The 14,852-nt window shown below is 36.8% G+C and overlaps 1 protein-coding gene across 2 annotated transcripts in view; it reads left to right on the top strand.

The window, feature by feature from the left end:
• The window catches only part of cntnap2a (contactin associated protein 2a), a 283,671-nt gene that overhangs the window by 104,562 nt on the left and 164,257 nt on the right, over nt 1-14,852 (top strand). The window lies entirely within an intron of this gene.

Genomic DNA, 14,852 nt, shown 5'->3' with positions numbered 1-14,852 from the left:
TTTTACCGGTCTAATCGGTCTAATATATTGCATCGTGCATCATAGTGTATTTTTTTTTTTTTAAACAAAATCATAGTGTTATGCTACTAGTTTCCCATGACCAAGAGAGAAAAGCATTTAGAGGCAGACTATCCTTTCTGCAAACATCACAGAAACCTTCATTTCATGCTTCTCCCTGATATGAAAATTCCAGGCTGAATTTACTGTCTTGAATGGCGAGACTAATTTCACATTAAAAGCCAAATATATTACAGGAATATCGATGTAATAATGCCAGGAGAGGAATTCTTACCATGACAGTGATGGAACACAGAGGCAATTATACAATGTCATGGATTTTTATTATTTCTTCACAAGAATTACATTTATTGACTTTCCTTTTGATATGTACTTGCTGTTAATGAGAATTATTTTTATTTTATTTTTATTTTTGCATGATTTATGCAGGATTGCTTTGCTTGTGACAAACACACTCTCAAACGTTGCCAGTCAGAAGGAAGTGATGAATAAATCATCATGAATTGTCACCATTAAACAGAAAATGAGGTTGTGCGAGAACACAATGATTTGCTTAAACATGCATGATTATGTGCAAACAAGAATTCTGAATAACTCAAGCTGAGCCTCTTGTTTTTTCTTGTGTATGATATTTTTATTCTTATCTACTGTTGTGTGTTTTAATTATAGTGTTTTGTAATCAATGTCATTTTAAATAGCTATGGTTTCTACTCTGTTCTGCAAAAATGAGTTTTTTACCCCCAAAGTTTTAAAAAAAACTTGAGAATCAATTCTAGCAGAAACTTTCTTCTCAATTTACCTATCGAGAGACGGAGTGAAGAGACTGAAATGGAGTTGGCAAGATGACATTGCAGGTAAAAGTATGTGATAAAAATCCATAGGACAGAAAGGATAGGAGTGATTGAAAAGAAAAAAAAAGATTGATTCTAACAGACGGGAGACTAGATGATGGACTGCCACACATGTGTTTCCATAGTAGCATTTTTCTAATCCTTCTATTGGCAGCGAAAGGTGATGGTCTGGGTGCAGATCAGCAGATGTTGTTTGCATCTCTAGCTCCAAAATGATCAGATAATCCACGACAAACAAGTTAGCGCTTTATTGCCTCAAGGCAAACAAAGACAACTGTAATAAGACCCATTTTGCATTGCCAGGCCAACGCTAATGCCTGTGAACAATGCCATGTATTACTGCCATAGGAGAACAATGCAATAATTCTTGTCACCGCTGAGGATTAAGCTCAGCTCGGTTTTCCATTAGCCTGAGAGTCTAGCTGCACACACACTCGCATTTAAGCAAATTCAACCTGTTTTACTCTGTCGTTCTGTCTCACACACGCACACACGCACACACACACACACACAGACACACACACACACACACACACACCTGATTCCTATTAACCTGTGAGAGCCCTCGCTGGCACAGAGTGAGAACCCTAATTTGTCAGCCTGCCGTAGGTCTAGTGCTCAAGGTCATTAGCAAATAGAGTTCATGTCTAATTATTGCTGGGCTTCCTTTACCATCAGCGCATCATGTGTATGTTGGAGTGTGTTGGCTATTAAACAGGATGGATATTTTGGATAACAAACTCTCTCTCTCGCATCAGTTCAGTTCAGTTTATATCTAATAGGACAATACTGTTAATTTACTGAGACTGATCATTTCTACGTGGATTTCCTTCTATTTGAAATCTGACTTGATGACTTTAACTTAAACAAAGCATAGAAATCAGATCTGTTTTTTAAAGTGACACATTTTATTTTTTATTTAAAGTCAGAAAGCACAGAGCTTTTAGGTTCCCGTTGTATCTTCGTTCGCGGTTTCACAAGCTATTAATGATCTTTCTCCAAGGTTTCCACCAAACACAAACTGGAGTTATTATTGCTCAAGGTCGGGGTTGGCATTTTACTCCTTCAAAGATAGTTAACTGGCCTGAAGTCATCTGTACCCCAACATTCATTTCCTTTTTACAAGCAGTGATGAAAACACCGGCAGTGATACAAGTCTAATAATAGAACTGGTTGGAAAATATGATAGGATGATATTAGCTCAGCATTTTCCCATCACTATGTGTGCCTCGTCAAGGTCGTCTCCATATCTCTTGTATGTGGAGCTGAAATTGTTGAAAAGCAGAAAAATGATTGTATGACAGTTTCTAACTTACTCATTGACGGAATTACAAATGGATCCCTTGAACACCTGAACACTGGCTCAAGGGTTCAATTGATGAAGGGATGGTGGGACATGATCTTTGAGCCTTTATGGTCACCTTCAGTACATCCATCGACCAATTTATCAAAGGGAATTCCCTTTATTTAAATATATATACTCACTCATATATACAGGTATATATAACCAACCTGATTATATAAGTTTTATTTTACATATACAAAATCTCCTGCTGCTGATTGCAGCAAAACAGTATGCCTTTTTTTTAAGATAGTTTTCTTTTTTTGGCTCTGTGTTGGGATGGATGGATGGATGGATGGATGGATGGATGGATGGATGGACTTTATCAATCTCTCTGGAGATCTCCTTCAGGGAATTGGGTTTCCATTTTGGAACACAAAGTTCCATAAAAACAAGAACAAAGGGCAAAACAAAACAAAAGTGAAAGGGATGACAAAGTATAAAGAACAAAGATCAGAGGAAAAAAAGCAAAGAAAATGATAAAAGGATACAAAGACTAACATGGAATACATCCTTTCACTCTGCTCCTGCCCCCAAACACGGAATTATGCAGTCTAATTCAAGATTTTTATTTCGCCCCATGGGGCAATTGGTTTTGCTGCATCTAAGACAAACAGTGACACACAACCATACAACAAAATATAAATAACATAAAATAACATATAAAAGCATATACAAGATACTGTGGGATTGGCTATGTGAGTTGGTGGGTCTGCCTGTACTGTGTGAAGTTAAGTAGCAAGATGGATGAGGGGATGAATGAGTGTTTGAAGCGGTTTGTTTTGGCTGTTGGTAGTCTGAGCAGGAGGAATGAATGAGTCCCTGAGTCTATTAGTGTTGCATCTAGGAAGGAGCATTCGTGCACTCCATCTGCTTCTCTGATGACAGTGTTGAGAGAATGACTGTCATCAACCATAATGGACAGTTGATTCTCCAGAGATCTTCTCTCTGCAACTGTCACCAGTGAGTCCAGCTTCAACCCACAGAGTCAGTCCTCCTGATCAACCTGTTGACACTCCTCTTAGACACCCACCACAACACACCACAGCATAAAACACTGGCCACCACAGACTGTTAGAACATGCAGAAGAGTTTCCTGCAGATGTAAAATGATCGGAGCCTCCTCAGAAAGTACAGTCTACTCTGAACTTTCTTATACACATGGTCTGTGTTGCAGGACCAGTCCAGTTTACTGTCCAGCCACACACCGAGGTACTTTTCTTGGACCTCCCAAAGTCCAAGACCAGCTCCTTGGTCTTTGAGGTGTTCAGCTGCAAGTGGTTCCTCTCACTCCAGTCCACAAAGTCCTGTATCAGACTCCTGTACACGTACTTGCTGTTAAAAAAAACAATAAATTAAATAACTAATCACTATATCAAATTACCGAATGAATCCCTTTGAATTGTGTGGTCTCGTTAATCTTTCATTCTTCTTTTGTAATTCTTATTGAGTTTATGGCTGCTCTTCTTAAGACGAAACCTCCAACAATGCTCCGATTGTTCTTAACGTCTTTGACAAGACTGTCAGTCAGACTTTCCTGTTAAAATGAGAAACGTTGGAAGGAAAAGATTACGGTGCTCAAAATAAATGGAAAGGCACATTCGAGCGCTTATTATGCAGCATTGAACTTTTAAAAGTTAATCTCTAATAAGATTCCAGACAACCTGAAATCAGAGTTCTTTCCTTTTCTTTTTGCGAATAATTTTCCTCCATCATTCGTCATTTCATTCTTCCATGAATGCCAATAGGATGTGCACTTATTAAAGAGAAAGAACTTCTTTGAACTTCTTGCTTAAATCAATGCTTTCTTTTGATTGCTGTCTAGTTGAGTATACATAGTTGTTACTATATATATATATATATATATATATATATACATACAGTATATATATTGGACTTTATCGTTTAGTAATTGTCTTAGTTTTCTTTATTAATAACATCTAAGATAAAGTGAATGTTTTGCAATTCAAAAAGCTCATTAGTTGAAGAGAAAACCGAGTTTAATTTAGTAACAGTTTAATTTAGTTTATTTTCATAGTGAATATACGCAGCCCGTCTAATTAGAGGAGAAGAGAAGGAAAGTTTTCTATCTGACTGAGTCTAGCTGACTCATGTTTTTTATTTTTTACCCTCTTATGGCAGGTACTAGTTTATCCATCTATAACAGGTTGTCAAGGTTTATTTATGTAGAAGTAAAATGGCTGAAATGTTTTGTCCTCTTTCCTAATAAAAGTTACATTTTCAATCACAATAATTCAACATAAATCTTGCAACAGGTTCAACACATACATGGAAAAGAAGTCTATACAAAACCTAATATCGGAACACATAAAGTGAATTTTAAAATACCTTACAGAAGTAAATCAGTATTTCTGCTGATTGATATGTGTAATGTGCAGGTGATTCAGAATGATTCTGTCAGAATAGTCATTTGGTTTTAGTGAAGTCTAGTTTAGTAAGGTAAAGTTAAGTATTTATTTTAAGATTCTGTATTCCTATGATTTCAACATCTTTACCTAAGAAAGTGAACCAAAGATTATTTCAATTATAAGCGAGACATACCTTATTTACTGCTATTGTTTCGTTGTGTGACAGATTTTGTTGTAGACAGAAGTGGCTTGAGAGATATTATGGGTCTCAGTTATTGTATTGCCAACAAATCTTCTTTATAGTCTCGATGACATGAAAGTTAGGATCAGGATTTGTGGCGAAGTGGACTGAGAGTATCGAGGAATCCGACTTATTCCTTTATTGCACAGAGATTGACTCATGGTGCAGAATTGAGGATATTTATACACCTTGACAGGTGTGAGCTTTTGATTCTATTAAGAAGGTGATTAAATAGGGTTTTTATGGTTTATTATGTTTAAATAACTTATTTTATCTTGTTCTACACATAGTTAGTAAGTAAGTAATTAATTCGTATTTATAGAGAAGTAATTAATATTTATAGAGGGTCACAAAGTGCTTAAAAAAAAAAAATAAAAAAAAATAAATAAATACTTAAGATCATTATAGTCGGCCATTAAAGGAAGAGATTCACTGTAACGATCTTTGGAAAATCTTTACTTACAATCTTTGATCTTTCTTTGATCATAGGAAACTTTTTTAAACCTCTTTTTTTTTTACTCCAAGGCACCTCACAGTATATAATGTGACTGGTTATTGCCTGTTATAAAGCCGGGGATGGCACACATAGTGTTTGTGAATGAAAATACCTTGTGGTGTTTCTTGTTTGAGAATTATTTTGAGAATAATTTGGTGTAGTTAAGCTGCTGAAGCTCTTAAATTGAAAGAGATGCATCTATTTGTTTTGCTATTTGAGCCTATTTGACGCTAATATGACTGCTGACCAATAAGGCAATGCCCACAGTCCCAGTATGGGTTCTGCTTGATGGTATTTTAATGGCCTCTGAAATGAAAGGCATTCCCACATGTGTGTAATAATAATTCACTGCTGTTTGGAGATGGTTGTGCAGCCTCATGGTGAAGACCTGCAGCAAGATGGTCTGCCCTCGTTTTCTCTTCTACGATACTGAAATGATGAAGCACTGATGAGTCTCTCTGATCTGTCACTACTGTAGTCGCACAATGTTGGTTCACTTCGAGTCAGATAATGGAACCCATGTAAAAATAGATTACTGTGATGCGTAAAGGAATTGTGATCAAGTGAATGATTTGGCAAAGTTCACAATTCCTGAAGTCCCTGATAATTGGCGCACTGCTGGAATGCCTTCATCGATTGCCAAATGTCCGGCTGCGTTTGTGAGTGAACCGCTAATGAGTTTCAGTTTGTTTCTGAAAATGTAATGAAAGCTTCTGAAGACATTTGATTCAGCCTTGCGCGTACAAATGGACCTCTTCACCTTTTAGAGGCTCTATTTAGTGTGTGACCGAACTGAAGCTGCAGCGATGCTGCTGGTCAAAGTTTCAGAATCTCTACATGCAGACTCATCTTATTCTACGCATCTCTATCCTCATGTTTACAACCTTATTTGACAATAAGTGTCCTTGAGATTCTTGCTCATCAACATTTTTATGGCTCTATAAAAATATATGTCACTGAAAAAGTCCTTTTATCCTTGGTGTTATATGAGCTTTCACCTCCTCGGGGCTTGTGTGTAAGCTACATGTATGCACCACCGTTTTAGATCTCCATCACAGTTTCTGCTGTCATGGTGTGCGATTAACGTTAGTATTGAAGAATAAAGCAGAATTATTGAGGGGACTGAAGTTTGAAAGAAGAAGATGGTTATTTAGGTTTTAGATTTTGGCTGCCAAAGTACAAAAAAAAAGGCCAAATTGTAGCTTCCTGTCTGCACTTAAAACATCAAACTGAGGCGTACAGACTGATCAAGAGTGCTGTGGCGTCACACATGGCTGGAGCCTGAAGTTTCAGATCCAAATTATGAACAGAAACCCTCCAAAACCGAACAGTTGTTGGACTTGCTTGTCAGAAATTAATCACTAGTGGATGAAGGAGTTTCCTATGGCTGTCTCCCTTAATGTGTTGATGTTCAACAATGTTCAGTTTAGTCTTCTTTTGTCAAGGCCTGGATGAAAATGTTGTGTGTGTGTAACAAAAATGTAAAGTTAATGCAACGATTGATTCATTGAATTGTATTTGTATTGAAAAATATTTGTAGTAACGCATATTTAGATGATGGAATTCAAAAAAGATGAAGCATTTTAGCTTGCTTTGTGTTGTCGTTGTTTTTGTTTATTATTGCCACAATACATTTTAACAATTATATTTCGGATGTATATGCTGAAGAGGAGGAAGAAGTGATGTTCAATATTAAATGAGTATAAATAAGAACTCTGCTGTAGTTTAAGTAGAAATTCAATTCCCAAGGCCATATTTTAAACAGTGGCTATTGTGAGGGATCATGGAACAGAAATAAAGAATGGACAATGAGAAAAAAAAACATAATTAGAATGGCTGTTATACAACTGAAAAAAACTTTTCTGTTATCTGTAACCTTGACATTATAGACGGAAACAAAACAGTAGTTTTGTATTATTTAATTTGATATAGTAAGTATTAGGGGAGTTATTTGATGTTTTATATTTCAATAGTGTTTGTATAAAAGACAATCTTTCGGGTTTTTTTTATTTACAATTAAAACGTATTTTAAAGTATTTACAGCGTTCATCCATTTGTGTGCTGCAATTAAACCTCCAGCCACTAGTCAAGTCTAAGTTATGAGCATCTAAAATGGCTGATGTTAAGCATTAGTAGAAAATAAATAAAGCATTGAATGTTAACAATGATTTGAAGTTTTTTGTACAGTTCAATTCTTTATAAGAAACAATATATCGATCTTCCTACAGTATATCGTATCTTAACACATGTATCCTTATCTGTATTGTATCATCAGCTTCTTGCCAATATGCAGCCGTACTAAGTATAGTATAGTCATAAGAAGAAATCATATAAGAACTGTTCATACAAAAAGTTAAATAAAAATGTCAGAATCAATCATTTTGACAAATTATATTAAATATAAAACTTTATTAATTTTCTACTAAGTCCTCTTCTAAGGCTACGAAATAAAGCCTTGTGATTCACCTGTAAAGTTGGGTTTCGATTGGTCTAGCAGTTCCTGCTCCAATATCAGCTGTATGATTACTGTCATTGTTGGAATCAACGAATACCTTTGTCGTCAACATGTCAAGTGACTCGTCACGTCGCGTGGAGTTGTTTTGAGAAGATGATAGGGATTTATCCAGGGACGACAGGAGTGGTAAATTATATTTGATTTGATTGACTAGCCTCTTCTTTTTGAAAAGAAAAACATCTAGTCTACCCTGATGTCAATTTACAATGTAGACGAAGGAAGAGGATGAGTACAGCTTTGGCGAAGAAGATGAAAGGGCAGATCGGCATTGCAATCTCCTATTGTCAATCAGATGGGACAGACCAACACACTTGTCAATCATTCAGAATCCTCACTGAATCATATTCTTGGTGGAAACCGCTTTATCTATTTCAATGTGTGGATGTGTCAAGATATAAACGAACTGCAATTTCAAAAGAACAGAACTTGTTCTTTAATGGTAACGTTCATGGCAACACGGACAACCTCAGCACGCTTTGACACGCATCATTATGCTGCCCGAAACTTTCTATGAGAGGCAGCAGGGCTTTGGTTCATGTGGTTCTGAGCAGAACAGTGGAGGTTGGGAGTTCATTAAACCAGGCAGCTATAACTGATCTGACCTGGAGTCCAGTCGACAGGTCAGAGCACATTACAGAGAAGAGTTAAAAAAAAGTCTTGGGCAAGAGTTTCTGGTGAACTGTAACTGGATTTGTTCAAGTCAAGACTTATGGTTTCAAATATAATATTTTGACTTCTATATTTTATAATTGTTGAATCTCCTGATTTGAACAAGTGATTTATCAACTATCCCGTTTTATTTATGTTTCGGTTTAATAATAATGCAAAGCCTTTTTAATGGTAATTTACTTTAATTAAAATGTACGCCAAAAATAGAAAATAGAAATACATTTCTACTTTAATTAAAATTAAAGATAAGGTGAAGTAGCATTATTCCCAATGATAAATCTGTGGAGTGGTTCTCTTACAAGAATACATAAATGGAAGAAAAAAAATCAATATTCTTATTAACGTCATGGTTAAGTTCATGCTCAAAATTAGGTGTAAATATGGAATTTTAAAATGTGTGTTGCCTGCATCTGTCATGCAGCATGGCTAATGCATCCAAAATATTTTATTATGTTCTTGGTCTGCGCTCACATTGGCACGGCGCAAATACACTGATGTCAAAATGTGTTAGTTGATGGTTCCAAGACATGAAAAATGAATTTGGAGCAGGAAATTTAGTTTAACAGCTCAAGCAAAGATATGGCATATAGCCTGCTGTCGACGTAGCAGGAAATATGCACTTATTTGACTTTTTAATCTTCATTATTTGGTCATAAAATAATAATAAATCCCCTCAGGATAAACAGAATTGTGATTCATTCATTTTCTGTGCCATCTTTTCCTTTTTGGAGGCCGCGGTGGGGTTCAATCATATCCCAGTTTCCGGGTGAGAGATGGGGGAAACCCTGGACAGAACTGCCTGTTACAGGACAGACGGTGACACACAACCATTCACACACACACTCATTCCTATGGACAAGTTCCCAATCAACCTCTGTGTGTTTTTGGATTGGATTTGGAGAAAACTGGAGTGCCCGGAGTAAACCCACGCAGCACGGGATGAACAAACAAATTCCACACAGAAGGTCATAAGTTTCCTGCCCCTCAAACTGGAAGCGAACCAGCAACCTCCTGGCTGCGAGGAGATCATGCTTACCACTGCGCCACTGTTCGCCCAGAATGTGAATCAGATCTATATAAATTTTATGATTTCAGAAAAACGGTATCATCTTATAGAATCCCTATTCTAAGATCATATAAATACCCCTGAAATACAATAAACATCCAGAAGAGAAAAAAAGATATTGTACAATGAGACTAAAGTATTAATAGAGCTTAAAATATTAATTCCATTTTTCTGAGAGTATTCAAATAATATTAAATTAAATGAAGTTATACTGTAACTTAAACTGAAAGCCTCAAGTTTGAACATGTTCTGTTTGTGTCCATTATTCATTTTCATTTAAATTTTACCTGAAGCTACCTACACCTAAACGATGAAGTAAGCACGTATGCTATTTTCTGGCTGTATACAAAAATACATTGTGGCTTTAGACCACCTTGGGTATAAAAACAGGGAAGGAAAAACAATAAGAAGAGACCCCTCGCTCACACCAGAGACCAAAGGCGTGTGGAAACAGATCCACTCCTCATGTTCATGTAGCTTTTGGCAATTTTGACAGCTTCCACTGAGCTCATGACTCCAGTCCAGAACAAAAGCCCTCAAGTAGGAAAACTGCAGGACTGTGTTGTTGAGAGGTCAGACATGCTTAAAATTCCCCAGCTATATGCCATTTTTTCTCACCTTCAAAAAAAAAAATACCAGCTACATTTACATGTGTCCATTGCAGTCGTCATCTTTGTTTATTAATTGATGACCATTTCAAAACTAAAGATTTCTCTTCAGGCTGCTTTTCCAATTCAAGCCGAGCTCATCGATTCATTTATTAAGCGGCTTCTTTGCTACTCAATACCGATGACTTGGGTCAATACGGTAATCTCCCAAAAAGACAGAAAGGTGAGAACAACAATAACCTGAAGTGGTTGATTGTAACTAAAGTGTAGCCAGGATTGATGACTATGGATTTTTGTGTGCTGATGACATTCAGGAAAGTGTATACAAGATCTTACTTTGGATCTTTCAAATCTTTTTTTGAGACTAACTTCTGTCTTGCAGGGAATAAAATAATACATGACCCCTAATAATAGAATACAACTTTTCCATTCCAATCTGGAATATTGGATTTATATAGGTGAATGACCATCCTTTGGTACTAGAGGTGGGGAAAATAAATCAATATTGCAATACATGGTTGTGCTCTCTGTCGCAAAAAAACAATCGATACACTGACGGGAAAGTAGCGCTATTTTAGAACGACACACATAATGGATTTAAGCCGTTGTCACCGTCAGTACTTCATCTCTCCTGGTTTGTTTTTGGGGGGGCGCTTATCCGGTAAATGAAGGTAAAGTAGGCGTCAGCAGAGGCCTGAAGAAAAAGATGAGAAGATATCGTGATACTATCATTATCGCCTAATGGCATCACATTATCAAACTGTTCCCAACCCAATCAGATACTCCAATCATGTCAATGTTAGATTCATGAAATGGACTTGATTCATGTGACATAAATAAAACTATGCATTTTGGCTCAGCTCTTACTCCATCACAAGAGGCTTACTTTGCCTTATTTAACTTTGTATGCCCTATATTGTTTGTTTTAAACAAGACCTCATTTGTTATTTGTATTTGAACTCATCCACCGTGGGGGGGATTCACTCTCTGACCGATAACTATGGTATCGCAATTAGAGTAGCTGATTTTCTGACTTCACATTTCTTTAAAAATATTTTATTTATTTTTGCAAACCAAAGAGAATGTTTGACATAAATGCAAGGAAATGTGGGATCACTGGCCGCTGTGTTAGTTAATTCATCATCATTAGTGTGGCACTAGCTACAAGGGGTTAGTCCCTTGAGCACGGCTGCGACATTAAGTAACAAATAATAAAAAGCCTCACCATTATTTAAGCTAAGGTTGTTCAGCTTTTGCTTTTTGAAGATATTTTTGAACATCCTTGAAGGAATAAAAATAACAGTTTTGTTGATGATCAGTGGTCAAATGCATGTTTATAACGTAATAAAACGTTTTAATGTTAAGCCCGGTAAATGCGAGGAAATGGCAAAAACTGATCACAAATTTGACATTTCATTCATTTTCAACTTTTGACGGGATGCTTTTTAACAGCAGCAAGTTATGTTTATGTCACCCTATGTTTCTGGAAACAGCAGCAGCCAGCTGACCATTTTTCAGAATCTTGCTATTTACCTGTCCTTAAAGGTCACCAGGAAAATGTTTGAAAGAGCCCTCTTTTCTTTCCTCTCAATTTCTATGATCCTTTTTTTCCAATCTTATCTATCACTCTGTCTCCATGCTTGCCCACCTGGTATCTGTGTGTTATCATTTCTGCAGCATGAAACCATCTGGCCCTCACTCCCCGGGGAAACAGTCTGACATTTGCATTTGGATATTGTAGTCATTTGCTCGTCCTAAATAATCCCGACATACAGAACCCTACAGCGTACTAAAGACACGGGCAAATATCAGCTGAAAAGAGTGCAAACATGAGCCATGGAAATCCGGCCATGTGTCCTGCATTCATGAAAGGCTGGACGATAACCTGGTCATGCCGCTCACATGAGTGCACTTTCCATGTGTGGTCACACATGACGGTTTTCTGATGTATATTCTCTATCTTCTGTATTTGTGAGACCATGCATCTCTGCATGGAATTGCTGTCACACTGTTGGGTCTACAATAAATTTAGAGGAGGTGGTGTGCTGATAATTCTGCTGAGGTTGGTTGATTTCAAAGGGATTGAAGAGGAGGGATGGGTTCTTATACTCGGTACAATAATGAACTGAGTCAGACATAAAAAGTTGTAACTAGACTGAAAAGCAATGCACATTTCTGAGCATTATTTTGGTTGTAAACAATTCAAACATTCAACATGTCTTCAAAGAAAACATTCATGATGCTGAATCACAGCTTTCCCATAGCTCTCAACATAGCAGAAAGTTTGTTACAATAGAAGAATGTAAATTTCATGTTATTCATTTTTCTTAATTTCTTTGATCATTCAAGTCTGTTTTAAAAGTAAAGATTTGGCACAGAAATCAGATAAAACCTAAATTATACCCGTCCCTATTGAAGAGTAGTTTGGGTCTGAGCAGGTCTACTGACCATATCACCATTCCGTTGTCCCTCATGAGAAGAGCAAATCCACTGATGAATACCAAGACTCAGTTGAGCCAGAGTAGGAAGACTTGTGTTAATTGAAGATGCTGAATATTGGTAATCGTGTCAAGCACATTTAGGAACTCGGAATTAAACATTTCTGTCCTGTTTACAGCTTCAGATGACACTCAGAACGAGTGCGAGCGCATTGCTATTCAGGGGAGCAGGATTGATGTCATGCACGCATCAAGACTGAAAATCAATACGTGGCAGTCAACAATAATGTATTTGTGACCACCACGGAAATCCGAGAAGACATTTTGATGTTGAAAACGGCGACACCTTATCTTTTGAAAATGATTCTGCTTTTATAAGGGTGGTCATTGAATTATAGTCATTTACATGATCTTTTGCCTCATCTTGTATCCAAAAAGTATACTCAAGTAAAGCAGGTTTATCTATTTTGTTGTTGTTTTTTTTTTGGAGATGTGTTAAAGTGGTTTGTGTTTTGAATAGAAGCATTATCATTTATAATCGAGGACCCTGAGGGAAATAAGTAGTGGCATTGAAGAAATGAACAATATATCTCTCAACGCCTACTCTCATCCATCCTGCAAAACCCACTTTCTCCCCATTAACTCCTCTTTCCCATGCCATCCATTTGCTCTCACCTGCTACTCATTTTATGTGTGCAGAGGTGTGTGAGTGTGCAGGTGTGTGTTTGTGTGTGAGTGTGTGTACACGAGTCCTGACCTGTTCGTGTGTAGCTGCCATAAGTGTTGAGAACCCTATTGAGACACAAGGCTGCTGGAGCAAGTTGCGTGTGCACATGTGTGACTCAATAAGAAGAGGCAGCCTGTGTTGATTGCTTCCACACAGGCACACACACACACACACACACACAACCCCTCTTACAAACAGTATATTTCCTGCTCTGCTTACCTTATCAACTTTTTTTCTGCCCTCCTTCTCTGACTTCTTTCGTGTTGTACGTGACTGGCCGCACTGATTCTTTTTTCTCAAAAATATCACTGATATTCTGTAAAAGCGTCATTTGTAATAACAATATTCTTGGTTTATAATTAAATGCACTTGTTTGGAGTATTGTGAAATATTTGTGTTTAAGTGAAATGTTATGTTTAAACAATTTAAATAATCAAATAACAGATTTGGGGTCAACTAATGTGAGTCTCCTGACTCACTCACATGTTTCAAATGTTAAAGTCTTCCTCTCCAAGGTGCAGTAAGTCCCTCTTCATGACCTGGTTTTGAATATATTACTTTATAAAGTTCTCCCCTGTCTGAAATCTGGGTGAGCGAGAGGTTACAAGAGCGGAGTCCATTATGACTCAATAATGGCTTCAGTCCCCCTCCAGCCATCTGTAATCTTGCTAATACAACGAGTCCTTCAGAGGTGAAGACGTTGGGATTGATGACCCATGGTGACAAACCTTCAGTGGGCTGGGCTTAATGAAAATTTCTAATGTAAATATTTAAATTAAAAGAGAGTTTTTTGTACTAATACTTTGTAATAGAAGTCCAAGATCTATTTAAGACACACTTACATCAACAGATTACCATTTAATAACAGAATCTGATAAATGCAGAGTTAAAACAAATAATAATAAGATCATTTACTTAATATATTTGATGAGGTGTTGCCATTTCAGGGCCATTCTAAGATCTCTTATGTGTGTCGTACTTTTGTCTTGTTGACACCATATAAAGAGTACTGTATATCGGAACCCACCTCAAATATATTAAGAGCTGTAGAATTGGGTGAAAAATAACAATAATGTGCTTTCGGCATGCTTTGTATGACTTCAACCATTGAAGCTTTTCACATCCCTTTATATATATATATAAAGATATAAAAATATAAACCGTTGAAGATTTTCACATCCCTTTATATATATATATCTATATATATATATAGATATAGATATATATATATATCTATATATATATATCCCCCTTAATGACTCGCATTATGTCAGGAATTAATCAGCACAAACACTTAAAAGCTAGTGTAAAGTTTTTGATGTTTTCTTATTGTGATGTTTTAAGTTTAGTCTGCCACCTGCCACCAACATGTTCAGGACTGTGGGTGTCTCAGAAGATCTCATGAACTCGTTTACACATCCATATTGTGTCCTGGCATAGCAATATCGACTGCTTCTGCTTGGCTTGTCAGACGATGCACTCTTCTGTCTGCATGCAGCCTAATGTAGTTGT

Source organism: Callionymus lyra, chromosome 4, assembly GCF_982586985.1.
Source record: "Callionymus lyra chromosome 4, fCalLyr1.hap1.1, whole genome shotgun sequence".
NCBI classification, from domain to species: Eukaryota; Metazoa; Chordata; class Actinopteri; order Syngnathiformes; family Callionymidae; genus Callionymus; species Callionymus lyra.
This window is presented reverse-complemented; position numbering and strand designations above follow the sequence as displayed.